At 45.3% G+C, this 16,239-nt stretch overlaps 1 non-coding gene across 1 annotated transcript; it reads right to left on the bottom strand.

The window, feature by feature from the left end:
• Positions 1 to 4,222: 4,222 nt before the first annotated feature.
• LOC138990063 (U6atac minor spliceosomal RNA) lies at positions 4,223 to 4,348 on the bottom strand. The gene has a single exon (XR_011466236.1). It is a non-coding gene; the product is annotated as a U6atac minor spliceosomal RNA (small nuclear RNA).
• Between the last annotated feature and the right edge of the window lie 11,891 nt (positions 4,349 to 16,239).

Here is a 16,239-nt window from a genome sequence, read left to right as displayed (position 1 = left end):
AAATAAAGACAGACGCCACTGCTGTGGGTGAGGAGGGCCCTTAAGGGTACCAAGCCTGCTTCCAACTGCTGTAAAAATAACACATCCCTAAGCTAGGAGGATTATGCTCAGATGTTTGCAGTATCCATGAGAAAGGATGGTCACCAGAGAGTGACTCAGGAAGACGGTGCCCTCTGGGGTCCACTCTGCCGGTGGTCAGTCAACACCTTGAGGAGAGAACAAGGCTACACATAAACCCCCGGCCACTCTTCCTCCCTTAGTTGAGTTAGTTGGGCTGTCCTTATGGCAGCCGTAGCCACACAGAGATGTGGGATCTGTCCACTTGGTAGAAAGATGAAGACAGAAAGCCAGCCCTTGGGGAACCCAGGAAGGAAGGTGTGGGTGTCAAGAAGGAAAGAAGCCTAGGTTGGGGGAAAAGGTGGTGGGATTGAAGATAAACTCCCCAGGTCCCAGCCGCCTGGACCAGATCTTGCCGTGAAGCTGCTATCTGTAACCTGGGACAAAGTGAAGGACTCGAGGGACTCAATGTCAACAAGATTTGTTTGTTAATATTTCAATATTGTTGTTGTGTGCATGCTCAGTGACTCAATCATGTCCGATGCTTTGTGACCCCATGGGTGGTAGCCCACCAGGCTCTTCTGTCCCTGGGATTTCCCAGGCAAGAATACTGGAGCAGGTTGCCATTCCCTTCTCCAGAGGATTTTCGTGACCCAGGGATTGGACCTGCATCTCCTGCATTGGCAGGCAGATTGTTTACCACTGAGCCACCTGGGAAGTCTGATATTATCATTGGGATCCAGAAAATTCATGCTGTTTTAAGCATCCCCTTCTGCCATCAGTTTCAAGAAAAATTCTTCTTTATTATTTTTCATTTTTTTTCTCGTGGTACATCTTTTAAAATTAGAGTTTAGGTGTGTTGTACAATGTTGTGTTAGTTTCTGCTGTACAGCAAAGTGAGTCAGCTATACGTTTACAAATATCTCCTTTTTGGATTTCCTTCCCATTTAGGTCACCACAGAGCATGGAGTGGAGTTTCCTGTGCTGTACATCCATCTGCTTCTTACACCTTCTGAGAGGTTCTTCTGAGAAAGCACCTCCCCTTGGGTGGATCTGGGAGGGCATAGGTCACCTGGCTCCTGAGAGGAAGAGACTGGCACTCAGAAGTAAAGCGATTTGCATGAGTCACAGGACTGCCAGTGACAATGAGGCAAAGTAACAGCATGGAGGTTAGAAGTAACAGCTTCCAGATTAGAACAGCTTCCAGCCATTCCCACCACACCAACCCAGAGGAGAACCTGTGATCATAAGAGCCCCAGAAAGGCTATAATAAGGACAGAACTGAACCAAAGTCAAAATACATAAAGTAGAGCAGGGTGGGGACATTAAGAAAGAAACTGGAGAGCAGGTGAGTAAGACATGGCTCCTGCAGCCTTGTTGAATGTGGACACCACTCTCTGTGTAAAGAGACAGAAAGCAACTGTCCTTTCAAAGCAAGAGAGCCCTGAGTAAAGTCACGGCACACAGCTGACCCTTGAACAACTAAGGGTCAGGGTTGCCAACTCCTATGCAGTGAAAAATACAAGGATAGCTTTACAGTGGACCCTCCTTATCCAAGGGTCCATATTCTTGCATTCACCTGCTGGGGGAGCATATAGACTGTAGGACAGATTTACTGAAAAAAATCCAAGTGTAAATGGACCACACAGTTGAAACGCCTGTTATTCAAAAGTCAACTGTGTTTGAAAGTTCTTCATAGTCTGGCAAGTGTGATTCAAGGTATTTGAAATCCAGGGTTGTACGTGAACTTGCATGTCTGAAAGCGGCACTAGAAACACATGATTTCCCAGTTGGTTTGCAAATGCTGCCAGAGGACAAGTTGCACAAAAATAAGACAGACAAGGCTTCAGGTCTCCCCGTAGTATTTTCCAGTCCAGGGGAGGAGGGGTGGAAACTCACCCAGAACATGTCTAAATATTTAATTTCTAAACCAGGCCAGCAGTTCACAGGTTCTAGCCTTCTCTCTCTTTCTGTCAAACTGGGAGGCCACCTTCCAACCTAAGAGCTCAGCTTCCTCAGCCGTTGTGCCAGCACCCAAAGATGGGGGCAGCCTGTGCAGCTGCTCCCTGTCTCTCCACTGCCAGCCCCGCCTCCACAGCCCCAGAGCCGTGTGTCCACACACACACACACAGAATCCAACCTACCCCGAGGCTGTACCCACACATAACCCACCCCACCCCCTGGCCACACCACGTGGAGCTGCTGCTGCCGGAGCCAGGCAGAAGTACCGTGAGAGGACTCCCATGAAGCCCACAGGTGATGAGGTATGCCACCAGGGGCCAGTTTGGGGCTATTCCTGCCTCTCCCGCCTCCCAATGTGGCAACCAAGGTCAATTGACCTGAAAAAGATATCTGGAATAAATTATTCAGAAGAAAGGCAGGTTTTAAAGTACCATATAGAGAACAATTTTTGATACAGATAAAACATAGTGAGATATCTGGAAATATATACTCCAAATCTGTGGTCTTCATTATCATTGAAATATAGCTATTTCTACTCCTATCGCTCCTCAAAGAATTATTTTTTATTGCTACTGTAGTGTGACACTAAGATAGATATGATAGATAGATGATAGGTATGATGGATAGATGATAGATATGATAAATAAGTAGATAGGTAATAGATTATTGATAGATATGTAGACAGATGATAGATGACAGATAAATGGTAGATACATAGATAGATACATTTAGATAGATAATGCTGCTGCTGCTAATTCGCTTCAGTCGTGTCCGACTCTGTGTGACCCCATAGATGGCAGCCCACCAGGCTCCCCCGTCCCTGGGGTTCTCCAAGCAAGAACACTGGAGTGGGTTGCCATTGCCTTCTCCAACACATGAAACTGAAAAGTGAAAATGAAGCCGCTCAGTCATGTCTGACTCCTATTGACCCCATGGACTGCAGCCTATCAGGCTTCTCTATCCATGGGATTTTCCAGGCAAGAGTACTGTAGTGGGTTGCCATTGCTTTCTCCTATTGATAGATATGTAGACAGATGATAGATGACAGATAAATGGTAGATACATAGATAGATACATTTAGATAGATAATAGAGGGTATGTAATACCTCTATTTCAATATTTCATAGTTTATCACTGGAAGCAAAGGCTTGTGAAAGACACATTCTTCAGACACACTTAAATAACCTCGATGAGATGTATCAGGATACAATAGTGCTTGCAGTGAATTAATGGTACCTGCAACCAGCTTCTCTATTGTGGCAAATATGAATCTTTTTAAGTCCTTCATATTTTTGAGGTGGGGGAAGCCATGTCTTGAAGAGAACTTGCATAGAATCATAGATTTCTAATTTAGGGGAGATAAAAGACTCCTTTCGCAGAAGATGCAATATACCGATCTTTATTTTCATCAGGAGAAAACCATGCTGATAGACTTAATTACAGTAAACAGTTTGGCAATTAACTTCTGTCTCTCAGAACGAGATCTGAGTAATTCTGATGGTAAGAGGGCTGCTCTTGAGGCAGCTGTTTCTTCTTCAAATTTGAGTGATTTAATTCTTCAAATTGGTGAGGGTTCCTGGCTTTCAGGAGAGAGAATCCTTGGAACCATTTTAAAGAGGTCTTTGGATGCATTCAGAGTGAATTACTTGGTTTAATCATATATGAAGATCTGTGTTTCCATAATCTTTTCCCAAAAGCTGTCCTTTGATGAGCATCCTCAGATGTACATGTGTTACTTATCCCAATATCTGAGCTCATACTGTACATGTTATCGGTGGTGTGGTGTTTAATAACCAACCCTTCTGGGGAAAAATCCTGTACATAGTGATTTCTATTGTGTAAGTATTCCCACGACAGCAGATGTAATTTCAAACTACCCAATTGAGGCTGCTTATCACAGAGCTGGAAAGAGCAGTCCAGTAGCAAGCAATACATAATAATTCTACTCTACAGATATGATACAAGTGAGTAAACTTGAGAACATAGATAAAAGTAAAATGTGGTAAACAAGGAGGAAGTGGTGACTTCTGAGTGTTTATTACCTCTAATTTAATGTATTTTATTAATTAAAATTTATAGTTTAATTCTTTAAATTTTAATACTATCTTTTAATTACCAAATAGTAATACATGATTAATCGCATTGTGATCAAATTTAAATATATTGCTGCATGTAGCCACAGATCATTCAAAACTGCAGAAGAAAAAAACAATAGTTAGATGCCACGAAGTAGGTGGCAATGCCTTAACCGTATGCAAGTTGCTAGGCCCCAGGGCCTCTTCCTTCCTTGTCAAGGAGAGTGCTAACCTTCTCTTCTTTCATACAACACTATAGTTTCGCTTTTAATAAACTTTCTTCTTTAGAGCCGTTTAGATTCAGAGTAAAACTGAGAGGAAGGCACTGAGATTTTCCCATAGTCCTCTGCCTCCACCCTACTCATATGCTCCCCTGTTACCAGCACCCTACCCTGGATGGTGCCTTTGTTGAAACTGATGGGCACACATGGACACGCCATCACCCAGAGTCCACTGCTACATTTGTGTTCACTCTTGGTGTTGGATAATCTCTGTGCTGTGCTCAGTCACTGAGTCATGTCCAGCTCTTTGTGATCCTATGGGCTGTAGCCTGCAGGCTCCTCAGTCCATGGAATTCTCCAGGCAAGAACACTGGAGTGGGTTGCCATGCCGTCCTCCAGGGGATCTTCCCGACCCAGGGATCAAATCCTCGTCTTGCGAGTTGCAGGCAGATTCTTTACTTCTGAGCCACCTGGGAAGCCCTCTGTAATCTACGTGCTTTGCTAACTCTTTGTGACCCTATGGACTGTAGTCCACAAGGCTATATAGGTTTGAACATATGTGTAATGACGTGTACCCACCTCTATAGTATCATTCAGAGCAATCTCACTGCCCTAAAAATCCTCTGCTTGGCCTGTTTACCCTAACCCCTGGCGACTGCTGACCTTCTTATTGTCTCCATTGTTTTGCCTTTTCCAGAACCTCATAGAGTTGAAATCCCACAGTATGTATACTGTTCATATTGGCTTCTTTCATTTAGTAACATGCATTTAGGTTTCCTCCACGTCTTTTCATGGCTTGATACTCTTTTTCTTTCTCATGCTGAATCATACTCCATTGTCCGGATGCACCACAGTTTATTTATTCACCACCTACCAAAAGACATCTTGGTGGCTTCCAAGTTTAGGTGATTATAACGAAAGCTGCTATAAACATCTGTGTGAGGGTTTTCAACTCATTTGGAGAGATACCAAGGGGTGCGATTCCTGGATACATAGTTTAATTTTTAATAAAGTCAATGTTGAACAGTTGTCCTGGAAAATTCCTGGAGACTGAGCAGCTTTCGTTAGCTGGCATAAACCAGATTTAACATCTCTCTGTCCTGACATTCTGTCCCCACCCTTCCTCCATGTTGTACTTCAAACTTGAGCTCTTGGGTGTCTCTAAATGAAGTCCCTTTGTGATTCAGTCTTTAAAATGTTGCTTTTGTTTCTGTGTGTGTATATTCTAGTGGACTTATTAAATTAAAAAATAGACTGATTTGGCACTCTGTGACAACATGGAGGGATGGGATGGGGTGAGAGGTGGGAGGGCGGTTCAGCAAGAACGGGATATGTGTATAACTATGGCTGATTCATGCTGATGTATGGCAGAAACCAATACAATATTGTAAAGTGATATCCTTCAATTTAAAATAAATGAATTTTAAAATGAACAACAAAAAAATAGACTGGTTAGTTCTAACCTTTCTAGCTAAGAAGTGAATCAGGGCTGGTTGCTTTCTCTGTTGCCCCTCCCAGAGCACCGCAGGCAGAATGTGCTCACCTCCTCTGATCTCAGCATCCCGGGCCCTGCAGAAGTGCCCGAGGGAACCAGGGAACAACCCCCCCCCCACCAACCTGGCCATTCTCCCCAGAGCTTCAACCTTCAACCTGAGCTTCTCCACTTTTCTATTTGATGGACAAGCTCTCTGAGTCAGATTGTGTTTGAAGGAGCATTTCGCTGACTGAAAACTCCTTCAAGTTGCCGCCTTGGCATTGACAATGTCACTGAAGGAATCGGATGGCACACACACCACTAGTCTTTGGCTCATCAACCACACTGTTCGAGCTGCGCTTGCCTCTGGCTCATCAAGAATTGCACTGATAATCAGAATGCATTTAGACAGGAGATGCCTCTGGCACTGTGGCCCAAGATGTCCATCTCCATGGCAATGGTGAGAAACAGAGAACCAGTTATTAAACAGTCACAGTTACACATGGAATTATTTGAGATTCATCCTGGGGGCAAGTGGTTAACAGTGTAATTATTTGAGATTCATCCTTGGGGCAAATGGTTAACACTGTAAAGTTGTGAAGAGGAATAAGTATGCTCAGTTTTTATTTTCCTCTTTGACTCAGTCATTTCTGCCTGGAGGGAAGAGTCATTAAGGCTCAGCTTTGGTCATCAAGGCTTCGAACAATCATTCTGGGCAGGAATATTTGCTAGGCACATTAGGTGACACCCCACAATTCATGTTGTTGAGCACAGACTTTTTAAAAACTATTGTGTTAAGAGGTTTATCACATCCAACCCAGGCATTATAATCAGTTGGTAAGGACTGTTGCTGAAGCTGAAGCTCCTATACTTTGGCCACCTGATGGCAATAGCCGACTCACTGGAAAAGACGCTGATGCTGGGAAAGAATGATGGCTGGAGGAGAAGAGAGCAGCAGAGGATGACATGGTTGGATGGCATCACCGACTCAGTGGACATGAGTCTGAGCAAGCTCAGGGAGATAGGGAAGAACAGGGAAGCCTGGTGTGCTGCAGTCAGTGGGGTCACAAAGAGTCGGACATGACTGAGCCACTGAACTACAGCAATGACAAGTGCCGTGTATTGTAAGTACACCCTGGGAGGCTGGGAATGGTAGAAATGGGTTCCTAAGATATTCTTGGTACCCTGTCTGCTGGTTATGATCACACTACCTGCCAACCTCTCTGTTCTCAGGACAGAGGCACAGGAGATGTAGGGAAACGTTTTACAGCTCTGCCTTTGTGGGAAGAAACCACTGATTCAGATCTATTTTAGAGGTAAGTTAGAGGAAAATTCTCGCATGTATTTTTTTTTCTTTTGCAAACAACCTTATAGAGAGTTAACAAATCTCCTTGCTTAATTTTGTTCTCTTCATTTGTTCTTAGGGAGGGATTACAGCTGGGTCTGTCCCTGGGCATGGCTTGATAACTACTGTGTTCTTAGATTTCATACCAGACTGAATCAAGGACACATAAGGACTAGATAAATGGTCTCCCATGAAAGGAGAGATCTCAGATGCGACCTTAGAGATGGCACGCTTGGAGCTGAAGGAACTATCTTGTCCCAGAGGTTCCTTTAGGTTCATGTGGGGATAGATTGTGCTGTGATCTGGAAGTGATCCCTGATCTGAAAACGCTATTGTTTTCCCCAAATCTTAGAATCAAACATTTCAAAGCATGAGACAAGTTTTGAGAGCATCTGAGTGAGACCTTTCTTCCTATAAAAGAGGAAACTGATACCTAGAGAGACTTGCCAGGCGGGAGGAGGCCACACAGCCCAGACAGGCCCAGCCTGGCTAGTGACCCAGGACTGGAGCTGGGCTCTGACTGAAAAGCCAGACTTAAGGGCCTGGGGCAGAAGAACCTATCCTCTCACTTGTAGGCTGAGGTACTGACAGGTTGCATTCTCTTATCCTCCTTTAAGAAAAAATTAAGTAAGAATGTAAGGAAGTCAACTGTAGAATTTTAATCAGTAAAGGGATAGTTTGGAGGAGTATCTGTGAGTGCTAATTAGACATGAGCACCTCCCACACCAAGACAGCCTCCCCTCCTCCCCAGCAGCTACCACTGGAAATGTAGGGTCAGCAAACCGGCTGGTGACTTCCTCAACACATGCCAGGCCTGAGGACACTGCAGTGCCACAGGCCATGCACTTAACAACAGAATTTCATGAAAGTGGTCATTCCTGCCAGGGCTGCTCATTGCTCAAGGAAAATGAAAGCATTAGTCACTCAGTTGTGTCCGACTCTTTGCAACTCCGTGGACTGTAGCCCACCAGGCTCCTCTGTCCATGGGATTCTTCAGGCCAGAATACTGGAGTGGGTTGCCATTTCCTTCTCCAGGAGATCTTCATGACCCAGGAATCAAACTGGGGTCTCCTACACTGCAGGCAGATTCTTTACCATCTGAGTCACAGGGACGCCCTATTGCTCAGGGAAGGGGTTTCCACCCTCAGGAAGAGGGAAGTTTTGGCTCACGGATGTGAGGGCTCCTGTGAGGTTACATGTTTGTAGCACAGTCACTCTGTCTGGGGAGGGGTGGTCAAAAATCGTGCCCCAACCTGGTTGTGAATTTGGACACGGCCACCAATGAGCTGTGGGATTTGTCCTGGAGTCAGCTCCCTCACTGTAAAAAGTGGCTTACAATCCCCTCACTACACATCACACACATACACCCCCTCTTGTACATATCCCCTACACACATCATACACACACACCACACACATACAGACACCATACACACACACACCACACAGCACTCACACATGCCACATATCATACATACATACACGCCACACACATACACGCACCACACAATATACATACACCATACATACACCACACACATACACACACACTACACAATACACACACCATGCACACACACCACACACATACACACACACTACACAATACACACACCATGCACACACACCACCAACTTATACACAAACCACACACATACACACACATATACAACACGCCCATACAAACCACACACACCTCACACAGATACACACACATACACACACCAAACACACACACCACACACATACATCACATACATGCCTTCACACACACACCAGATACACACACCACACACATACATCACATACATGCCTTCACACACACACCAGATACACACATCACACACATACACACAGTACGCACCCCACGCATGGGGCCATGAGATTATATGCAGAATATGTAGCCTGCAGAAGGAACCTGATAAATGTTCTTTTATTCTTTTTACTTTTTAATTGGAGGATAATTGCTTTATAATGTTGTGTTCATTTCTGCTGCATGTATTAGCTCTATGAATACATATATACCCTCCCTCTAGAGCCTCCATTCCACCCATCCCTATATCACCCCTCTAGGTCATTGCAGAGCACGAGCTGAGCTCCTTGTTCTATACAGCAGCTTCCCACTAGCTGTCTCTTTTACACGTGGTCATGTATAACATCTTATGTTCTCAATTCCATCAATTACATTCTCATCTTACGTCCTCTCCTTACGTCACTGTGTCCACAAGTCTGTTCTCTGCTTCTGTGTCTCTACTCCTGCCCTGCAAATAAATTCCTCAGTACCGTTTTACTAGATTTCACATATACGCATTAATATACAATATTTGTTTTTCTCTTTCTGACTTACTTCACTCTGTGTGACAGGCTCTAAGTTCATGCACCTCACCACAACTGACTCACATTTGGAACTTGATAAACATTTCATCTCCCCTCTTTCAAACAATTTTTTTAAGCTTACATCTTTTCATTAATAAAAAGAGAATATTAGCACCTCACTTTTCATGACTGAATTTCCCAGGTGGCACTAGAAGAATCCACCTGCCAATGCAGGAGACACGGATTCAATCCCTGGGTCGGGAGGATCCCCCGGAGAAGGAAATAGCAGCCCACTCCAATATTCCTGCCTGAGAAATCCCATGCACAGAGGAGCCTGGCTGCCTATAGTCCACGGGGTCACAAAGAGTCAGACGCAACTGAGCACACAGCACAGACTTTCATGATATATTCTGCCCTAAGCTTTAACCCAGAGATGTCTTTTTTTGCTTAAACAGCACTTTGGCAAAAGGAGACCTACATCAGAATTACTGACAAATATTGACTTTTCTGGTGTGTCAGATGCCTTTACCATAAAATGCACGTAAATATAATAAACCATGAAAATACAGCTGGGAATAGTGTGAGAATCGCGTTGGATACAGAGGTGTGTGTGTATGTTTAGGACCCGTGACAGCTTTCATCTGTGTGTATCCTCCTAAAGCCCCTCGAAACATTCGCTTGTCACCTGTCCTTCTCTGTGACACGGCCGTCAGCAGAGCATCTCCCGGAGGGGCAGGCTGAAGTCGGTGTGGCTTCTGCCCCCGGAGTTACTCTGCTCAAATAAATCAACCCACATGAAGAATGGATGTGAGTATGTCTATGAGATAACTTTCTCAATGAAGTGTGTGTACACCCCTCGGAGAATCCGGCACCTGTGCTCTACTGAATCTTTGGTCTGTGTTTTCAACACTCTTGGTTGTTTATTCAATAGTCCCTCCTCAGCCCCTTCTTCTTGCTGGTGGTGATCACTTCTCATCATGGAGCCTGAAAACACCAGACATTCGTTCCCTACCCTCTCTGTGGCCAGGTCATGGGCCTGAGAGCCAATTGAGCCCAATGGACAAGAGGGTACGTGTACTGAGGCCTTGCTGAGAAAACCAGGCAGGTGAGAAGAACCTTCTTCCCTGTCTTTGGTGTGAAGGTGGCCCCTGGGCCAGTGGCTGTCGTGTGGTGGGCTCTGAATGTGGGGGTTTTATGGGCGGGCAGCAAGGATAAAAGTCAACCTTATGAGGCATCAGAGAAGACCCTGAGCCTCCAGAATTTTGTGTGAGATAATAATGGAGAGCAAGGAGATCAAACAAGTCAGTCCTAAAAGAAATCAGTCCTGAATATTCATTGGAAGGACTGGTGCTGAAACTGATGTGCCAGTCTTTTGGCCACCTGATGCAAATAGCCAACTCAGTGGAAAAGACCCTGATGCTGAGAAAGATTGAGGGCAAGAGGAGAAGCGGGTGACAGAAGATGAGATGGTTAGATGGCATTACCAATTCAATGGACATGAGTTTGAGCAAGCTCCAGGAGTTGGTAATGGACAGGAAAGCCTGGTATGCTGCAGTCCATGGGGTCACAAAGAGTTGACACCACTTAGTGACTGAACAACAACAATAAATAATGAACTTTATTGTAAGCCCCTAGAAATGGAATATCTTATTAATGGCTGAAAGCATCCAGAATGGTGGGCTTGTTGTCCAAACCCACCCTAGGTTCTGTATGCCTTGGCTTCTGTTTCACACGTTTATCCAGCATCTTCAGGTGAGAGTCTGTGAAGTTGGTTGTAGAGGCTAGTAGGTTGTAGATAATCTTCATGTTCATGTCTGGAGTGGAAAAGGGCTTGGCCTAAGCAGTTAGTGACAGGACTTCCCTGGCAGTCCAGTGGTTAAGATTTCACCTTCCAATGCACAGGGTTCAGGTTCCATCCCTGATCAGGGAGCTAGGATCCAACATGCCTCTCGGCCAGAACATAAAAAATATTGTAACAAATTCCATAAACATTTTTAAAATGATCCAGATCAAAAAAAAATCTTAACTATTCCTTTCCTCCCCACCCCTACCCCTGGCAACCATAAGTTTCTTTTCTGAGTCTCTTTCTGTTTTGTAAGTTCATTTGTATCATTTCTTTTTAGGTTCCACATACAAGGGATGTTGAGTTTGGGATGGTCATGTGCACGATACTATATTTAAAATGGATAACCAACAAGAACCTACTGTACAGCACAGGGAACTCTGCTCAATGTTACGTGGCAGCGTAGATGGGAGGGGGTTGGGGGAGAATGGACACATGTATATGTATCGCTGAGTACCTTTGCTGTTCACCTGAGCTATCATAACATTGTTAATCGGCTATGTTCCTAGTCACTCAGTTGTGTCCGACTCTTTACGACCCCATGGAATGTAGCCTGCCAGGCTCCTTTGCCCATGAGGATTCTCCAGGCAAGAATACTGGAGTGGGTTGCCATGCCCTCCTCCAGGGGATCTTCCCAACCCAGGGATCGTACCCAGGTCTCCCGCATTGCAGGCAAATTCTTTACCATCTGGGATTCTTTACCCAACAGGGAAACCCAATCAGCTATACCCCCCAATACAAAATAAAAAGTTCAAAAGAAAAATAAATCTTAAAAAAACATTAGTGACTGTGAAATAGCACAGTGGTAAATATTTCTTTCTCAGTCATAGTCTCTGCTCTTGTTTCCTAGTCTGCGTATGTTGAATAGCTTCAGTGTTTCTCTGAAATTCAGCACCACGTGCAGACACTCCCTAGCAGCTGCATGTTTCATTTGTCACATATACCGTGAATGCCTGTGGATGCCAGCCCACGTTCTAGATCCTGGGACACATGGATGAATAGGTCAGAGCCATTGCCCTTGGGGACTCATAAGTTGGTGGGGAGACCCAGAGACAAATAGATGACACCGCTAAAACCAGACTCTTATCAGCTCGGGTCTTGGCAGGAAACAGATGGCCCAATCATAAAGTCTAAGTGAAGTGAGTTTAATTAAATAGCTATTCAGGGGGTGTGGAGGGGTTTCCTGTGGTGACTGGCATCTGGGGAGCTGATGGGTCAGCAGAGGGAGTGTGGAGTGAGGCCCTAAGAGAACTGGAAGCCAGAGACCCTTGGCTACTGCCCACCGTCCTCCCTTGCTGACCCCAGAGCTAACCAGAGGTCAAGAAGCCAGGGGACAAGCAAAGGAGTCTAGAAAGCTTAGATCCTGGGATTCAAAGCACAGTGGAGGCAGAAAATGGGACCATGTGGTGGGGCACCTGCAAATAACCAGCAGAGAAGAGAATTGGCTTTGTCCCAGGGCCTTTGACCATGATAACCACCTCTCTCTCTTCCTCCACCCTGAGCCTTCTTCATTCATCTCTTGGAGAACTATACCCCAGGCCTTGCTGGAAAAGGCCATTGAAAGAGGTGCAGAAAAACCACTTGGGTCTCAGGGACTACAGAACTGCATGTGCATCACCAGCTCAAGCTTAATTAAAAATTCACAGGGTTGAGAGCCTGCAGCCAGGCTAAGGGGAAACAGAGAGGATTAAAGAGGTTTCATCGTAGAAATTGAGCACGGCTTCTAGGACGGCTGGGGCACTGGGAGATGAGACAGTACTTAACCTGCTTTAGCTTCAGCCCAGGGATCCTGGGCAGGACGTGCTGGAGAATGGAGACCTTCATCTCACCAACTGAGAGCACACGTCCTGAGGAATGAGAACATTTAACTTTTAATGAACTCAAATCTCTTTCATCAAATCTGTAATGAATCCTCATGCTGCCCAGACTAACACTGGAATTTTTATTCATTAATTCTAATTATGATCCATATGTCCTACCCTCGAAACACACTCTTACCTTTTTTTCTGTTTTTTTTTTTTTTTTTTTGCAGCAATAGACCAGTCCTGTGACTGGAGAGCAGTGGTTTCCCAACGGAACGTTAAGTTCCTCAGAGTGAGGTCTGTAGGTCCCTGGAAGGAGGGAGGAGCCCTTGAAGGTTCACTCCACCCCAGCCTGAAGTCAGGATGCCCACACCTGACTCACCTGCCCCATCTGAGTCCTCACCCTGGCCCCTGAGTGCCCTTGGAGAGCAATGTCCCTATCATTCCTAACTTAGCTATCTGGGGCTTTTCCATCCCAATAATGTACCTTTTTATTCAGTCACTGAGTCGTGCCCAACTCTGCAACCCCCATGGACTGCAGCAAGCCAGGCTTCCCTGTTCTTCACCATCGCCCACAGTTTGCTCAAACTCATGTCCATAGAGTTGGTGATGCCATCCAACCATCTCATCCTCCCTCTGTCATCCTCTTCTCTTGCCCTCAATCTTTCCCAACATCAGAGTCTTTTCCAATGAGTTGGCTTTTCACATCAGGTAGCCAAAGTATTGGAGCTTCAGCTTCAGTATCAGTCCTTCCAATAGATATTCAGGCTTGATTTCCTTTAGGATTGACTAGTTTCATCTCCTCGTAGTCTAAGGGACTCTCAAGAGTCTTCTCCAGCACAAATTACCTATGTGCAATTTTAAAGTCCTGCGGGGGTTCTACAAACTTTTATGAAGAGCGACGGAGCCTCTGAGCACACTCTGCTCTTGGGAGGCAGCCCACCTGCACCAGTTGAGCATATCCCTGGTTTTTTCCTTTTCTGTCTCCAGAAAACACGCTTCTGCTCCTCTTCCCAGAGTCTCCCATTTAGGCGTTGCCTTGGGGCTCCCCTGCCTGAGATGCCAAGTCTGTCCTCAAACAGCGCTCCCCCTCACTCGCTGTGCCCCTGCCTCACTCATACATGTTTCCTGGCTTCCCATCCTCTCAGCATCAATAAAGTTTCCACATAATTTGGTTACAGCAGTTCAGTGTTTACAGAACGATGCTCGTAAATGCTGTTCACAGCTGAGTCACAGTGCAAGCTATTTGTTTTTTTTGTTTCTTACACAACATTTTCTTTGCAGCTTACCGTTGTACCAGGGTTGTGTGTGTGTGTATATTTAACTATTTATTACTACCATACTTTCAAACTCTGAAATTTATTAGTGTAAATCTCCTGTTTCTATAGCCAAACATGTCAGGGTGTCTGTCCACTCTTCCCAAGGAAATGCCCTGTCCTGCCCTTGTTTTCTGAATCCCAATTCTTCTTCTATGGTTCCCTCCCCCATTTTAGAGGCTATACCCTGAAGCTGCTTCCTAACAAATTTCCGCAAATCTCACACATCCTAACAAGTCTGTATTCCATCCAGACACTTGGTTGATTTTCTGGCTGGAGACAGAATTTGAGGATCAGAATCATTTCTCCTTGGAATTTTGAAAGCTCTGCTTCATTGTCTCCCGCCTTCCAGGCCTGGTACAAGGATGGGCAATTAGTGCCATTCTGTCCTGAAATCTTGACCTGTGAATGGCTGGTTCACCCCTGGAAGTGTTTAGGGTCTCCTCCTTCATGGGGTCCTAAAATTCTGCAGTGATGTCCTTGGACTGGCTCATTTTCAGACTTCAGGCAGGGTCCAAGGTGGACCCTTTTAATCTAGAAAATATTATCCTTCTAGGAAAGCCTCCTCTCAGGTTCTAGGAAACTCTTCTTTGTTATTTCTTAAATAATTTCCTTCTCACTGTATCCTGTTTTCATTCCTGTGATTTGCTGGTTGTTGTTGTTAAGTCCTTCAGTCGTATCCAACTCTTTGTGACCCCATGGACTGTAGCCCACCAGGCTCCTCTGTCCATGGGATTTCCCAGCCAGGAATACTGTAGTGGGTTGCCATTTCCCTCTCCTGGGAATCTTCCCAACCCAGGGATTGAACCTGTGTCTCATGTCTCCTGCATTGACAGGCGGGATTTTTTTACCATTAGAGTCACCTGGTAATTGGACAGTAATTAAGTAAATCTTTTAGTAAAAATGACACTCCGGAGGCCCCATTACCAAGCACGTTTTCCCTGATGTCACCCAGGATCCAGTTTCAAAAGCCCCACTCTCTGGGGGGTGGTGGGTGTTGTTGTTCAGTCATTCAGTTGCCCAGTCACGTCCGACTCTTGGTGACCTCATGGACTGCAGCTCTCCAGTCCTTCGTGGGGTGTTGGTACTTTTCCCCAAAGCCTCCCACCTTCCACTTAAACCAAACAGCAGGGGAGCTATTTCCCAGGGATGTTATAAACTCAAGTTTCCCCTGTACTTTGAGATCCAAGAGTAAAGGAACCCTGAACCTCCAAGGTCATTATTATTGGTTTCTGTTAGAAACACACCATGCCTGTTAAGTAAGTTTCTAAAAATATGGGGCTGGGGCCAGGGGCACTTGGCTGGCAGGTCTCTGTTTGCTGAAGGAGATGGTAACTTACTTTGGCTTGGCTTTTGGAAGGAGTGTGTGTGCCAGGTAAGAACAAGGTACCATTATGAAGAGAAGAGTGACCTCACTGCTCAGAGACTAGAGGAGACCACACCTGGAGGACCATTCTGTTTCTGGAAGCTTAGTTACAGAACGATGAGGTGAAGACTGGAGGGCTGCCAGGAGAGTAGAAAACAAGAAAGAGATGCAGGAAATTAAAGCTGCTGGAGTATGAAAAAAAAAATCTCAGGAAAGCACCCATTCCCATGTTGATAATTCAACATTATTTAGCAAGAGTTTACCTGGAGAAGGAAATGGCAATCCACTCCAGTATTCTTGCCTGGGCAATCCTATGGACAGAGGAGCCTGGTGGGCTACAGTTCAGGGGGGCTGCAAAGAGTCAGACATGACTGAGAGTCTGAGCACAAGCTAGGGTTCAACAGGGGTAAGACTTGACATTTTAGAGAATTCAGAGTGAATAAAAGCCAGAACCCTTCCAATA

Source organism: Bos mutus, chromosome 11 (genome assembly GCF_027580195.1).
Source record: "Bos mutus isolate GX-2022 chromosome 11, NWIPB_WYAK_1.1, whole genome shotgun sequence".
In the NCBI taxonomy this organism is placed as follows: domain Eukaryota; kingdom Metazoa; phylum Chordata; class Mammalia; order Artiodactyla; family Bovidae; genus Bos; species Bos mutus.
This window is presented reverse-complemented; position numbering and strand designations above follow the sequence as displayed.